Source organism: Notolepis coatsorum (genome assembly GCF_963971535.1).
Source record: "Notolepis coatsorum genome assembly, chromosome: 7".
NCBI classification, from domain to species: Eukaryota; Metazoa; Chordata; class Actinopteri; order Aulopiformes; family Paralepididae; genus Notolepis; species Notolepis coatsorum.
In genome coordinates, this window is record NC_140171.1 from 49,818,028 (window position 1) to 49,832,472 (window position 14,445).

The following is a 14,445-nucleotide window of genomic DNA, read 5'->3' on the forward strand; positions in this document are numbered from 1 at the left end:
TCCAGGTAGGCCCTTTCGTCGTTGGCAGAGATCAGGCCCACCACTACTGTGTCATCAGCAAATTTGATGATGGTGTTGTTGTTCCGCTGTGCTACGCAGTCATGTGTGTACAGGGAGTAGAGGAGGGGGCTCAGAACACAGCCCTGGGGGGCCCCTATGTTGAGCGTGATGGATGAGGAGGTGCAGTTGCCGGCTCTTACCACCTGGGGTCTGCCCGTCAGGAAGTCCAGGACCCACTGGCACAGGTCATAGTTCAAGCCCAGGTCCCTGAGCTTGGCTATGAGTTTGGAGGGGACTATGGTATTGAATGCTGAGCTGTAGTCGATGAACAGCATTCTCACATAGTTCCCCTGCCTCTTGTCCAGATGTGATGCTGCTGTGTGCAGCACATGGGCTATGGCGTCCTCCGTGGACCTGTTGGGGCGATATGCAAATTGCAGAGGGTCCAGGTTGATGGGGAGGGAGGAACAGATGTAGCCCTTCACTAGCTTCTCAAAGCACTTCATGGCTATGGAGGTGAGGGCTACAGGGCGGTAGTCGTTGAGGCAAGCGGGCGTAGATTTTTTGGGTACAGGGATGATGGTGGACTTCTTCAGACAGGTGGGGATGACGGCCTGTTCCAAGGACAGGTTGAAGATGTCAGTGAATACCGGGGCCAGTTGGTCGGCACAGACTTTTAGGACGCGGCCGGGGATGCCGTCCGGTCCTGCTGCCTTCCTGATATCCACTTTTTTAAAGATCCGTCTCACCTCATGCTCTGTTACCCTGAACACTGAGTCTCCATCAGCAGACCCCCCCCCCCCCATTGCCGTGGTTTGTAGGCTGGTGTTGTTGTTCACAGCCTCAAACCTCGCATAGAAGGAGTTGAGATCATTTGCTAAGGAGATGTCACTGTTCAGTTTGAGGGGGGTTCCTTTGTAGTCTGTCATTGTTCTGAGGCCCTGCCACATGCCTCTAGAGTCAGCCTGTTCAAACTGAAGTTCAACTTTATCCCTGTAACGCCGTTTTGCCTCTATTACTGCTCTCCTGACGTTGTATCTTGCCATCTTGTGTTCTTCCATGTTGCCTGTCACCAGCCCGGTGTTGTATGCTGATGTGCGCACTTTCAGAGCCTCACGGACGGATTTGTCTACCCAGGGCTTTTGATTTGGGTAGATATTAATTTTGGTGGTGGGGATTATTACTTCTACCTGAGTACAGACATAGTCAATCACCGTTTCGGTGTATTCGTTAATATTGGCTGTGTTATCACGGAATACACTCCATTCTGTGCTTCCCAGCACTGCTTGGAGTGACTCCACTGACGTCACGGCCCAACGCTTAACCTCTCGCGAGACCACCGGCGTTCGCTTGAGACTCTGTTTGTACTTAGGCAAAAGGAAAATGGCGGCGTGATCGCTTTTACCGAATGGACTAAGAGCCTGTGACTTGTACCCATTCTTAAATTGCGAGTATACATGGTCTAATATGTTCTCGCCTCTGGTGGGACAGGTCACATGCTGATAGAAATGCGGCAGCACCTTTTTAAGACGCGCGCTGTTTAAATCCCCCAAGACCAAAATGGCAGCGTCAACATTAGCTGCTTGGAGTTTGTTTACCTCGTCGTGAAGTTTTGAAAGTGCGACCTCAGTGTTCGCGTGTGGTGGAATGTACACTCCGATGAGGATGATGGACGTTAACTCTCTTGGGAGGAAGAAGGGTCGACATTTTATCGTGATAAACTCCAGGTCTGGGGAGCAGTGGTTAGACATTTCCTTTGTGTTGCCTACATCGCACCACTCCTTGTTTATCATGAAGGCAATGCCGCCTCCTTTCTTCTTTAATGACTCTAATGCCGTCCGGTCTTTGCGTAGAACGAAGAAGTGGTCTGCCGGTTCTATTGCATGATTCGGGACATCTGGACTCAGCCAAGTTTCTGTGAAACAGAGGACGTTACAATCCCGAATGTCCCTCTGGAATTGGATCCTTGCTCTGATGTCGTCCAATTTGTTTCCTATCGATTGCACATTGGCCAACAATATGCTGGGCAATGTGGTTCTGTGTCGTTTGGACCTCAGTCTGTTCCGGACCCCGGCTCTCTTTCCTCGTCTTCGCGGCGGCTTCTTGGCGTCTTGGCCATGGCCGGCATAACAAAGGATCTCGGCGGGCCATTTCTGCTGTTCAGCGATCCGATCCAGAGAGCAATCCAAACGGTAAGTTTTTCTTAATCCAATGTCAATGATTGACTGACGGTCATACACATATAATGCACCAACAGTTGGTGCAAATAAAACTCCTAATACTATAAAAATTAACAAAATAAAGCACAGTCTCGTCGGAGCGATCAGAAAGGCAGCCATCAGAGCGGCGCCAGTGTGTGTCAGTGTGTTATTGTGAAATAAGAATAATATAATGTGATATGTTGATATGCTATTGTGAGATTACAACATCTGATGTGATATTACAGAGAAAGACTTTTGTCTTGTTTTGTATAAAATTACAATATTCTATTGTGAAATAAGAATAATATAATGTGATATGTTGATATGCTACTGTGAGATTACAACATCTGATGTGATATTACAGAGAAATACTTTCATCTTGTTTTGTATAAAATTACAATATTTTATTGTGAAATAAGAATAATATAATGTGATAAATTGATATGCTATTGTGAGATTACAACATCTGATGTGATATTACAGAGAAACACTTTCGTCTTGTTTTGTATAAAATTACAATATCTTATTGTGAAATAAGAATAATATAATGTGATATGTTGATATGCTACTGTGAGATTACAACATCTGATGTGATATTACAGAGGATTTTGATTGCAATATTTTATTGTGAAATAATAAATAAATTATGTGAAATATTCATATGCTACTGTGAGATTACAACATCTGATGTGATATTACAGAGGATTTTGATTGCGGTATCTTATTGTGAAATAAGAATAATATAATGTGATATGTTGATATGCTATTGTGAGATTACAACATCTGATGTGATATTACAGAGAAAGACTTTCGTCTTGTTTTGTATAAAATTACAATATTTGATTGTGAAATAAGAATAATATAATGTGATAAATTGATATGCTATTGTGAGATTACAACATCTGATGTGATATTACAGAGAAACACTTTCATCTTGTTTTGTTTAAAATTACAATATTTTATTGTGAAATAAGAATAATATAATGTGATAAATTGATATGCTATTGTGAGATTACAACATCTGATGTGATATTACAGAGAAAGACTTTCATCTTGTTTTGTATAAAATTACAATATTTTATTGTGAAATAAGAATAATATAATGTGATAAATTGATATGCTATTGTGAGATTACAACATCTGATGTGATATTACAGAGAAACACTTTCGTCTTGTTTTGTATGAAATTACAATATCTTATTGTGAAATAAGAATAATATAATGTGATATGTTGATATGCTACTGTGAGATTACAACATCTGATGTGATATTACAGAGGATTTTGATTGCAATATTTTATTGTGAAATAATAAATAAATTATGTGAAATATTCATATGCTACTGTGAGATTACAACATCTGATGTGATATTACAGAGGATTTTGATTGCGGTATCTTATTGTGAAATAAGAATAATATAATGTGATATGTTGATATGCTATTGTGAGATTACAACATCTGATGTGATATTACAGAGAAAGACTTTCGTCTTGTTTTGTATAAAATTACAATATTTGATTGTGAAATAAGAATAATATAATGTGATAAATTGATATGCTATTGTGAGATTACAACATCTGATGTGATATTACAGAGAAACACTTTCGTCTTGTTTTGTATAAAATTGCAATATCTTATTGTGAAATAAGAATAATATAATGTGATATGTTGATATGCTACTGTGAGATTACAACATCTGATGTGATATTACAGAGGATTTTGATTGCAATATTTTATTGTGAAATAATAAATAAATTATGTGAAATATTCATATGCTACTGTGATATTACAACATCTGATGTGATATTACAGAGGATTTTGATTGCGGTATCTTATTGTGAAATAAGAATAATATAATGTGATATGTTGGTATGCTATTGTGAGATTACAACATCTGATGTGATATTACAGAGGATTTTGATTGCGGTATTTTATTGTGAAATAAGAATAATATAATGTGAAATCAAAAGATACTGTCTTTTTTACATGTATTTGTTGGGATATTACAGGAGGCCTTAATTACAATATGTTACTGTAAGATAATACTGTTAAATGTTGTGAAATGCTGGTTACTTTTTACAGTGTGGCAATTCTAGAACTATCTGCAGAACCTACAGATTATTCCTGAGCAATGTCAGAAGGATTCACCTCTTCCTGACAAAAGAAGCCACCCAACTCCTCCTGCAATCAACAGTCATGTCTCACCTCGACTACTGCAATGCACTGCTAGCTGGTTTACCGATCACCACCAAACCACTTCAACTCATACAGAATGCAGCCGCTCGCCTGATCTCCAACCTCCCAAAGTCAGCCCACGTTACCCCACTTCTTAGAGAGCTGCACTGGCTCCCCATTGCTGCACAAATTCGCTTCAAGATCCTTGACCTGGTCGTTGCGCATTCTACCCCCTACCGTTGGTCCGGGAGGGCGGAGACTATCACATGCTTCCTCCGACACATGTGTACCCAGCCCACCGCTTCTTTTCACCTGGCAGCGCGGACTCTCACTGGGAGAGTGTAACGTGTGGAAGGTCACACTACCTCTCCTAGACCCTTCCCTTGCTGTGCAGGCGCCCCGACCGAACTGTAGGAGTCGCTGTTTACAACGACCAGGACCCACCCTCGCCAGGTTTCCCACCCGCTAACACTGCCAATTGTGTTAGTATGGACAGTCAGCCAACCCGGAAGCACCACAGCTGGATTCGATCCCACTGTCTATGTGGTGGTAGACAGACACTTAGTCCGCTGCGCTACCCGGCCGCCCGGTCAATGGTCTTTAACTGCACACCCTCAATACCCCTACACTCTGCATCTTCTCGGTGCCTCAGACCCACACCTATCCAAGCTCCTGGGGGTCATCAAAGCGAAGCAGGCTATTCTCTGTCCTCGCTCCACAATAGTGGAACAAACTCCCCACCTCAGTCAGGACAGCTGAAACAAATAAAAAAATACGTCTTACTATCTTTTAGGGTTGCACGGTATACCGGTATTAGTATAGTACTGCGGTACTAGAGTGTTCAAAATGATACTATACTGCGTTTGGAAAAAAACAAATTTTTTCTTTAATTTATTCATTTATGCATGCGAATGCCTTCCTATTGGAGCACAGCTCATCACTCATCAACATTTTTTCTAGTTTATGGTATCTCAAACTAATTAGGCCCTCTGCTATGACAAATGTATAATAATAATAATAATAATAATAATAATAATAATAATAATACAACCATTTTTCTACCCCTTGAATTTTTTTTAACTACAGACGTCTGCTGCATTTGGCTCACAGAGTGACTCCCCCCACTCAGAAGCAACCTAACCTCCCAGCTTTTTTTGAGAATTTAATTTATTTAGTCTTGTCATTGTTCATTGTTGTGTTTTAAAATAAAGAACAATAATGACATCTGAGAGTGTTTTCCTGATTTTGAGGAAAAGTATCGAAATTCATATTGGTATAGTATCGAAACAAAAATGTTGGTATCGTGACAACCCTACTATCTTTACTATTATGTACCTGATAAGTGCTCATGTAAGCCTTTTCGGTCAGATTGATAACCCAATAACTCATTGGTCCGCTCATCTCAACATCAAGCAGCGTCCTGCGATGTCTGTGATATCCAGAACTCAATGCATCCACAAACTGCAGGGGTTAAACCCGACCGACCCGACCTGACACACGCACCGCTCCGTCCCCCCCAGTCATCGACCTTAGGTCCAGTGATTGGAGTTGCGGAGTCTATTATTTTATTTGCACTGGGAAGGATTCATTTGACCAGTAGGACACTCTTTAATCAGATGATATCCATTTCCCTTATCCGTCACACGTATTATCACTGTAACATTACTTAATAAGCCCATTATATATAAGCCCATTATATATAATCTATAATATATATATATAGAAATAGGTAGATAGATATATATTTCTTTCTCTAGGTCTCTGTGTGGATAAAGACACACTACTAGAGTTTTACATCATAAATCATGAACATCACGAAGCCGTGCTCCCTCATGCTTAAACAATGGGTAAAGTTACAATGCAAAACATTTCAATGCTTACCCGACTGGTCAGAAGAATGGATACGAAGGTGGGTTCCAAAAAGGTTTTTATTTTTTTTAAATACAAGATTACATTAAAGGCACAGTTCATGGTTATAAGTACAAAGGTTTCTTCTTACAATATATCAGAATGCAGCTCCACCAAAAAAAATCTCCCTTGAGAGGAAGTGAGTTAGCCTTTATAAAGGAATTCAAGACCTCGTTGTCATTGGTTAAATACAGTGATGAAATTTCACTAGCCAGTCAGCGTGTTAGCATGTCAGTACATATTTATCCAATAATTTTACTTGTACGTGTACAGTAAGTGTCCATCCCTTTCCTTTACTTGCGTTACCTACAGTTACATAGTTTTTCAAGTATGAGAAAGTCCCTCCACATTTTATCTTCACATTTTCCGCCTTTAGCTACCTCCAGCCTGGGGCCTCTCGCTTCTGCCACGCTATCAGTAAAAAGCAGCCGGGTCAGTAAGTAACAGGTAGTAAAGAATGCAGGCAGGCTAGGCCTTCTGTGGGTAAAATCTCTTTTTCATGGCAGAGGCCCCCCCCCCGCCCCTGTCAAGGCCCCATCTTTCAGTTACCTCCCTTCATACATGCTGGCACCTTTTAAACAGAACAGGCAATTCATTCTTCTCTACGCAGAAACTTATGATTTGCCTATGAAGCATATAATTACATGTGAAAAATAGGTTATACGGCTATATTGTTACATAAACAAAAAGGTAGAACAGAAATCACTGTTCACCCCACCATATACTCACTGTCCTCCAACTAGGTTTTTAGAGAACAGGGCTTTGCTTTTTGATTATATTTTTACCAACATTTCTTTTATTGATAAGGTTTGTTGGTTGTATACTTGGCTGTCTTTCTAGCCTTCTTTGGCCTCTCATACTCCGCCCAGCCTCTGGTTGGGGGTGGTGAAGAACATGGGCCCTCCGGTCGTGACGTCCCCGGTCGAGAGGTCATCAATCTTGGGTCTTGCAGGCTATGACCCTTTTCAGTACCCTACTATGATGCTACTATACTTACACAACTACTTCATCATTGTCTATACTACTATGTACTCAGAGTGTAACAATCAAGCTCAACACGGTAAGTCTCTTTAAATAAAAGTGTCAGCTAAATGACAATGTAAATGTAAAATTGTGATGAGTACAGTAGCAGGGCGTTTAGAATAACTATGACATCACAGCTAATGAGTACAGTAGCAGGGGGTTTAGAATAACAGTATGACTTCACAGCTGACGAGTACAGTAGCAGGGGGTTTAGTACAATAGTATGACATCACAGATGTGGCCAGATCTCTGAGAAATACTGTTTGATCAGTTAAAAATAATAGTGTTCTTGGAAACAGCTTGTTCCTGTGTGTATATGTGTGTGTGTGTAGGTGTTAGGGATGTGCATCTCCTCACTGAGGCCGATGCGATGTGCATCTCGATACGGTGCCAACGATACGATACATTAACGATACATTTGAAGCACCGGGCGATGCGATGCGATATGATTCACCCCCTGTTGAGATACGATACGATTCGATACGATTTGATTCAACATAATGCGATTCGGGGCGATACGATGCGATTCAACACGATGCAAAATAATAATAATAATAAATAATACAATTTTATGGTATGACAGAGGATTTGGTTGTATTCCTTATGCAGCTTATATTATTATTAAAAATTAAATAATCTACTGTAAGACAATTTATATAATTAAAAACTCTTGGGTGCCTAAGAAGACTTTTGCATAAACTGTCTTTTGACAGTTTGAGAGAGAGAGAGAGAGAGAGAGACCCTCCCCGTCTGAGCGGCCGTCGACAGTTGATGATGTCACACACTAGACTAGGTCATTAGGATGCGACCGTAGCATTATGTCAACAACACGGAGGCAGCCGGCTAGCCTGGATGGATTGCATGAAGCGATATAATTAAGAAATGAATAACCAATAAATGTGAAGTTATCTTTGAACCCCTGTTGTCAAGCGTCTTCAATATACCCCCCCCCCCCTCCTCACTAATGTTACTGTGTTGCAGAGTCACTTTAGTTAGACACTAGTTTAGCGTTAGCTGAACGGCTAACTGGCGTTAGCCAGAGGCTACTAGCGTTAGCATGTTGAGCAATTCTATTCATGTCTCCTCGACTTCCACTGTTTGTTGATAACTGTGACGCGGCTCTCGCCTTATGTAGTAGCAAAGCAATAGTATCTGCTGTGTGTGTGTGTGCAGTCACAGTGCACTGCTGATAAGTGGATGAGAGGAAATTATATCAATGCATCGGTTTTTGACCGATGCAAAGACGCTACAACAAGATGCATCGCGAGTTCAGCCTGACATTTTGCCGACGCGGACTTATTCCACCGGTGCACTTGCATCGTGAACGTGTATGCCGGCGCACCGATGCAAATCGATGAATCGTCACATCACTAGTAGGTGTATGTGTGTGTTTGTGTGTGTATATGTGTGTGTGTATATGTGTGTGTGTGGGGGGGGGGGTGATTATTAGCATGCTGTTAGTGTCACAAACCCCCTGCGGTTGTACTAGAAAGGGGAGAGGGAAAGGTTGACAGACGTGTGCCAACCCCGTCTTCACGTTCCTCTCCCTCCCTCCGCTCCCTTTCTTATCTGCCCTCTCCTCTCCACTCTCTCTGTCTCTTTCCATCTCTCCCCCTCTCTCTCCAGCATTAATGTAATTAATCACCACTGCCCTCAAGAAACCCAGACACACACACACAGCCAGAAGGGGACATAGTATCTGTGCAGCCAATAGTGTGATCACCTGCTGCCCCCCCCCCCCCACACACACACACACACACAGAGGGTAAATCAGTAAGTGATATGGGTCATGTCACGTGTTCTTCATCTTGTCTCAGTGCTAGGGGTCATGTCATGTGTTCTTCATCTTGTCTTAGTGTGTGTCCATATTCCCTGCTACCAGTGTTAATTTAGTCAACGAAAATGATGACTAAATATGGTCGTCAACGAAGACTAAAATGAAAACGCTCAGACCAGCAAGGCTCTCATATTATCAGTCACATGCACCTGCCTGGTGTAGTAGGTCCTACAACTGACAACCATTAGGGCTCCAGTCACATAATGAATTTACCTCAAGCTCTGCCCTCTTTCCTTGATCCTCCAACAGTTGTGATTGGAGGATCAAGAAAAGATGGTGAGGCTTGAGTTTCCATGCGTGTGGTCTAGCCCTGGGCCCCGTTCCTCGTACGTGGTTAAACTAAGCCAGGGGTCAGCAACCTTTACTATCAAAAGAGCCACCCCCCCCCCCCCCCCCCTCCCACAAAATAAAATTTCTCTTGAGCCGCAAAACCAATTAACCCTTAAAATGAAGGTAACAGTGTATAACATTTTGTATAGTTATCCCCAAGCATACCCCACATTTAGCATAAAACGCCTGACAATTGCATACCCAAAGTAATTTGCAATGTATTATACTTTATACTTATAGCAGTTTGTTGGAATTATAAAGCAAACAAAAATATGTGACTTTGTATTGCTGTTTTTATCTGTTATAACAAAGGAAAACCTCAAACTCGTATGAAGAGGAGAAAAAAGACTGGCTGTGTAGAACTATTTTTAAATAAAACACAGAAGAGGAGACAAAACACTGGTGTCTGTAGACCTACTTTGAAATAAAACACTGAACTATTCAGGTATATTTGAGTCCTTCCCTTATTTGTGGAAAATCTATTAACACTTTCAGTGCCACCAGGGGGCGCACGACTTGGTGCTTGAATGCCACCATCGGCGCTAATGTTAACGTTAATATCGCCTAATCTATGTTTAAAATTATGGCTATGTGTCTAATCTGCCCGTCGCTTATCAAAGAATCATTTTCCAGTCAGTGCTGTCAAGGCAGATTGGTTTTTTATCGGTTCATTTCCGTTTGAGAGCATTTTGAAAAGCACCAGTTTTGAGGTAAAAAAACAGCCCATTCTGTGATAATCGTCTTTTACTGGAATATTCCAGAACGTTGATATTTGTCGGCCTATTTATGAATCGTTTTCAAATAAACGCTAGATGATCAATATTATACGTACACGCACACACATTGCCTCTCTTTGCCTCCACATATTTTGGAATTTTCTTTTCTGAAATTCAAAAGAGCACTGAAATCTCATCTCCTAGATCACCAATACTTCCCATATGGACTTCCTTTACAAACTGTGGTCTGATGGCTTGTTGTATTTTGTTATTGCATTTTCGTTTTATTATATATTCTTCCTGTCATTAATTGTTTTCTCTACCAGAAATCGTATGGCATGGGTGCCTGCTTCGGTGTCTATGTAGGCCTGCTTGTGTGTGTTTGTTTGTTTGGGGGGGGGGATTTTATATTTTATCTTGATATAATGTAATTTTGCTTCCTGGTGAATGCCACATGCAAGCCCCTTGAGGGTTTTTAGGCTATTCTCCTACACATCCCTTGTGGATTATATTGTATTATATATGTAATTGTTTTTATATGTGTAAATAAACAAACAAACATTCGGGGCGCTCGCTGATAGCCGTTTTCATTTCCTCATGGATTTTACAGTGAAACCGCTGGAGCACATATCAGAAAAAAACTTGTTATATCTTCATCAAAACGAGTCTGATTATCCTAACATAGATTCCTTACCTGACATCAGATGGTATCCAACTGGTATATTCCAATTCCTGATCACCATTCTGAAAGGAAATACTGTCACTGGCCTCCTCAATAATGTAACCTGAGTTCTTTTATTGAATGAAGCGGTGAGACACAAGTTGAGTCTGAAGTCAGATGCCTGCAAGGTTTTTATCTCGAAGTACACAGAGAACACAGGAAGGATAGCTCTTCAATCCGGACCACCTGCTTGAGCACACCCGCAGAATGGTCCTTGACGACAGACAGCCACACATTTTTATACAGTAGTACATAGGCCAACCTCTTTTCTGACTTGATGATTGATAGCTGTCATGTCACAGTTTGAGGACAAAGGATCTTAGATGGGGAGCAGAGTAAAAGGAGGGGCTGTATTCCTCCGCTCTCCTTATCAGAATGGTGTGTGTATGTGTCTCTGTGTGTATGCATGGATGTCTGTGTGCTGTATGCTTGTGTGTGTGTTAAAGTGAGAGACATGAGTTTGCATGTCTAGCTGACACTCTCGAACAAAAAAGGGGGGGGTTTGTGTATGTCTCTCTGTGTGTATGCATGGATGTCTGTGTGCTGTATGCTTGTGTGTGTGTGTGTGTGTGTGTGTGCTGGTGTGTGTGTGGGTTTTTGCATGCTTCTGATACTGATCTTGCACCTGTGTCCAGTACTGTTTCACGGGGCCCTGTGTCTACATAGAGACAGAGACAATGTTTCTGCCAGTACTGTTTCACGGGGCCCGTGTCTACATAGAGACACAGAGACCATAGTGTACAGCCTGAAGATATATAAGATATTGACATCAGATCAATGAATTAAAACTATCAATCCCCCTTTTGACATATAAATCTATATGTCAACACAACAATTCATTGTGTACCCAACAATATGACACAACCATCAATCATCAAGACATACACTAAGCATGGACCTGTCAAAAGGCCAAACCTCAACCGAAATCGAAGGTCAGGAACAAATACAGTACATTTCCGGACATATACCTACATATCGGATGACCACCAATACTGCCATCAATACACCAGACTTGCACTTAATCCAAGAGGGCGTGTATATCATATAAGCGTGTAGCTTAACTATACGGGGGCCCAGAGGAGAGAGAGAGATAACAGAGAGACTCTAGAGTAGGCAAATATAGCACGAAGCGCATGGTATAGCAGAGACATGTGACAATTAGATGGTCCAGTGGTCATCCAGTAGCGTCCAGTGTCGTCAGGGCCGTAGATGGGCAGGCCATAGATCAAAACCGTGAAATACTAATTACAATCACACAATATAACCCAGGAAACGAACACGAGGATACAATCATCAAGATTCACTGTATATTCATAGAGGAATGAAAACACACAAAAAAATAACAATAAACTGACGTTGATTTAACCTTAACCAGGACCTGTAAAATATGGAAATGATGCTTGACCGCTTTCGCATAATGTACATGCCTGAAATACTATGTAAGACAGTTCAGACAGGTCAGTTTTCTTTTGCACAATATCAATCATATTTCAAGACAGTTCAGTTTTAGTTCAGTCACATTTTGCATAATTTCAATCAATTTATACGTTCTCATCTATTATTAATTTATTCAGTTGTTGTGTCCAATTCAGTTCAATTTATTCAGTTGTTGTGTGGAGTCCACACAGAGTCCAAACCCCGCAGGCCATCAGGCAGAGAGCGGCGAACGACACCGTCAGTCAGCCATCACCCCCAGAGGACACTGCATCATACTGAATTCAGGCCGAAGTCCTGTTGTCGGCCCCTCCCCCTCAATCCGGCATCAGCCCTACATTTTCAGGCGACCAGCGAGCGACAGCTCGTGTCATCGTCGGGGTTGTATTTCCACCCCACCACCGGCGGAGAAGGGCCCCGGTACGGTTCTCAGCATGACCACAGCGTCCCTAATGAAGCGGATGACAGCTGACCGTTCCCCATCGCGTCCATGGTCGCTCAGCCTCTCCCCAACCCGACAGCCTGTGGAAGAATCAAAGCACACAGAACACCACACAGCTTACGCAACAACCAAAACCAGATTATTTTATTTTATGAGAAAACCCATTGATTGAAACACATAAAAAATGCGTAAAGAACCACTCAACTTTCAGATCACCAGTTCCGGCACATCAGCGTCATACTCCGTCACCATCACCCAAACTCACAAATGAAAAAGAAGACCACATCAGAGATACATAAAAAAAATGCAATGATTTTCAATGGTTGCAATCTCTATGCCGAGGGATCATTAGAAAATCAGACTAAAATTCACATAAAACAAATCAAAACAAAACACACATTGTCCCACATCAGAGTATACAATATCCCATGAGTAGACAATATTCTAATGAGTATATAATAAAAAGGAAAAAAAAAAAAAAAACAAGCAACAATATCTTGTCCCCATTCTCACAACCCTACCACGACCTCATAGAAACATGCAGTTGGTTCCCCCACATCCTCATCCCCGGATGCCATCATGTCAGCAGAGTCCGGTGGCTCAGACACGGGGGACCCCAGCTGGACAGGAAAGAGACGGGGAGGAGAGCCGGCCGGTGCATCCTCCAAGGGCTCCTCGTAGGCCGGTGCCTCGAGCACGGATCCTGCAGTCGCCTCGTGGGCATCCTCTCCATCCCCCAACAGGGCCCCCAACTCGCCCATATCATACATCCCCAACAGGGCCTCCAACTCGACCATATCATACATCCCCAACAGGGCCTCCAACTCGACCATACCATATATACCACCCTCTCCATCACCTACACACCCAGCCTCCCCTCCATTCACCATCATCTGGTACCCAGCCTCCCCTCCATTCACCATCATCTGGTACCCAGCATCCCCTCCATTCACCATCATCTGGTTCTCTGGTACTTGCGCGAATTTTGTGTCAACAGCAGTCACAATAACTTTCTCACAGAGTTTCCTGATGCATGGAATACAACAGCATCCACATAGGACAAATAGTGCCACAGACGTTATGAGGGTTACCATTACTGACGCTATCAGCCCTTTCCACTGACCAAAATGTTTGCTCAACCATTCACTAACGACATTTGTCACTCCAGAATCAGTCGCCATACTTGCAGACAGGGTCCTCAGCCCCTTCAGGGCTCTGGTTACAGACCCATCACCAGCTGTGTTGTTGGGGAGGAAAGTGCAGCATTGGTCCCCAAATAGCGAGCACACGCCCCCTTTCTCGGCCAAGAGCATATCTATAGCGATCCTATTTTGGTAGGCCATCAACGAAGTGGCTGATAATTGCTCAGACAGTCCCTCAATTGCATCACGAGTCATGTTCCCTAGCCTCTGTAGATTGAAATGAATATAATTGATTCGGTCAACATTCTTATTAGGGGTGATCCAGACGAAGATTGACTCGAACCCTGAAGCAATCTCATCCACCAGCTTAAACTCGTTCGGTACCCCCCTTGGGATTCCTATTGCATCCACATAAGTAGGATTATCTGCATACAAATCAAAGCTTGCCGCTCTCCTTCTGCGGAAGAAATGCAGGGGATGCCTGACACGTATAGTAGCAGCAGCTCGTTCTATGTCA